We start from the raw sequence: 2,389 nt of genomic DNA, 5'->3' as shown, positions 1-2,389 counted from the left end.
GCTGATAGCAATACATCCCTTTTATACCCCTCTAGCCTCCAGCAATTTGCAACTTTGTGACTTCCTTAGCCACGACTAGTATCTTTGCGTTTGATAGCATTTGGTGGATTCTATTCCAGTAATTTGTCTAACCATTTTTGATCTGTTAAAATATAAATTTCAGTCCCCTAAATTTAAATTTTAGTGTCAACAACATCCTGTGATGGTCTCGCATCTTAGCCATGTACTGTATGAAATACTTCCTTTGTTTTCCTGTCTGCCTCCTCTATTTCATTTGACACCTCCTTGCTCCTCTGTTAGAAACCAATAATTGATTCCCAGACTTTGTTTCCTATCATTTCCTATCATATAAACAACATTTTGTTTACATATAGACTTTTTCTCTGTTATATCCCAACAAGAAAGTTTGGTGAAAGTTTGATGAAAGACCTTGCAAAAGCCTTCTGGAAATCTAACTGGATCTTCTTGATCCATCTGTATACTTCAAAGAGCTTTAACAATTTATGAAGCCTTTACAAAGCCATGTTGATTCTTCATAAATGTATTATATTTATCAAGAGGTTCCCTAATTCTGGTCTTAATTATAGTTTCTACCAAATAGGAAAATCTAGGTGCATCAAAATTAGAATGTATTCTAGTATTCGTATGTGAGCGATTAAGGAAAATGCAAGAGAACAGTTAAGCCAGAAAACAAAAAGTTGGATTTCACTGAAGAAGCATTAAAGTGACTGAGTGTTTGCTGATTACACTATTTTAGTCTCTAAGTAGTAGCAAGCTTCCAACAAGCTGCCCTCTGTGGCATTCCTCCTTCTCATCCCATCTGAAATTTTCATGATAGTTTAGGCAAGGGATCATTTAAACACACACTTCATTTGGCTCTGCATCAGATTTTGTTAGAAACAAGCTGTTATGAAAGCTAAATGAGGCCATGAGTTTCAAAACTGATCAGGATTTTTTGGATGCCTCCATTTATGATTAATAACTTGAGATACCATGAAAGGGCTGAATAATATGCAGAGCTCAGAATGCATGCTAAGAAACAGGTCATTTTAATCTAGGCAGTCAAGAACTAAGCCATTCAAACTCAGTAGTCACCTTTAAAAATTGTTGCCATGACCAACAGAAATATTGCCAATGACAGGTTGTGGTTTTGTTTTGTTTTTAATGAAAATTTAAAGCTGTTTCAAACAGATAAACACTTCCAGGAAGGATCAGGTACTGAATAAAAAGCACTGACAATGTGATTCTTATCATCTGAGCACAGAAAAATTCAAGTGATAGAAGAACTAGCAGAAACACCAGACTATGCACTGGGATGCTGGGTTCCCTCTACTGATATCTTACACAATTAATGCGGGAAGACAGTAGACAAGAAGCTGCCTGTTAACAAAAGATGATATTTCAGTTAACAGGGTCTATCTAACCCTCTAGGAGTCATTTTACTGAGGGCAAATTATTATCCCTTACATGCAGGGCAAAATAACTGGTCTATAATTCGTGCTACAAAACCCATGCTGTCAGTCATTTATTCAGCTTTTCCATGGTCTCCTTAAGCACTGCTCTCTTTAAGGTTTGTGTGCATCTATGCCTGTGATTTCAAGGAGGCAGTTCAATAGCTGGAAATACTTGGAGTAGATACAGAAGTCACGACTATTCACAAATATCCCTGATACCATTTCCAGACACAAGTCTCCTGTCACCTGGAGGTGACATAGACAAGGGGAGAAACAGAGCTGACCAGGACAGCACAACTGCTTTTGACTTTCAGCAGGTTTCCTTCACAGTATCCTGTGAAGGCTCGCGGCACAGGACCAGTTTGTACAGTTCAGTTCCTCGAAGAGGCCAATCCCAGCAGTGGCACAAGCTAGGAACAGACCGACAAGATGTACAAAACCGGACCTTTCTTACCTTACAGTTGAGTTCATACAATGGAGACAAGCTTGTCCCAACTTTGTCCTTCTAGCCACAAAGGTAATGCCAATAAACATAAGCAGGAACCTTAACTCTTCAGGATAAACTATTCTATGTTCTCTATGAAAGCTGACCACGCACCTCTGCTGCTCAACCAAAGTTCATGCCTGAATTTACAGTGAATGTTGGGAATGAAACAAATTAAACAATTCTATGGTATTTTCTGTAATTAACATGACTTGGGAAATAAAAGAATAAAAGCAAAATTTAGATATTTTCACAGTTTATGGGGAAGTCATCAAGAAAATTATGAAGAGCTGCATCTTGAATCCTGTTTGCTTAGTCTTAGCAGCAGCCACCTCTGCTACATCATTCAGTGAAGTAGGTGCTGTTCAGTACAAATAAAGGAACCAATTCCATTTCCCAAGATGTAATTTCAGAGGCTTTCTTTTAAAGACTGGGTTTTAAAGACACCGGG

This window comes from Pygoscelis adeliae, unplaced genomic scaffold (genome assembly GCF_000699105.1).
Source record: "Pygoscelis adeliae isolate BGI_AS28 unplaced genomic scaffold, ASM69910v1 Scaffold13, whole genome shotgun sequence".
NCBI lineage: Eukaryota > Metazoa > Chordata > Aves > Sphenisciformes > Spheniscidae > Pygoscelis > Pygoscelis adeliae.
This window is presented reverse-complemented; position numbering follows the sequence as displayed.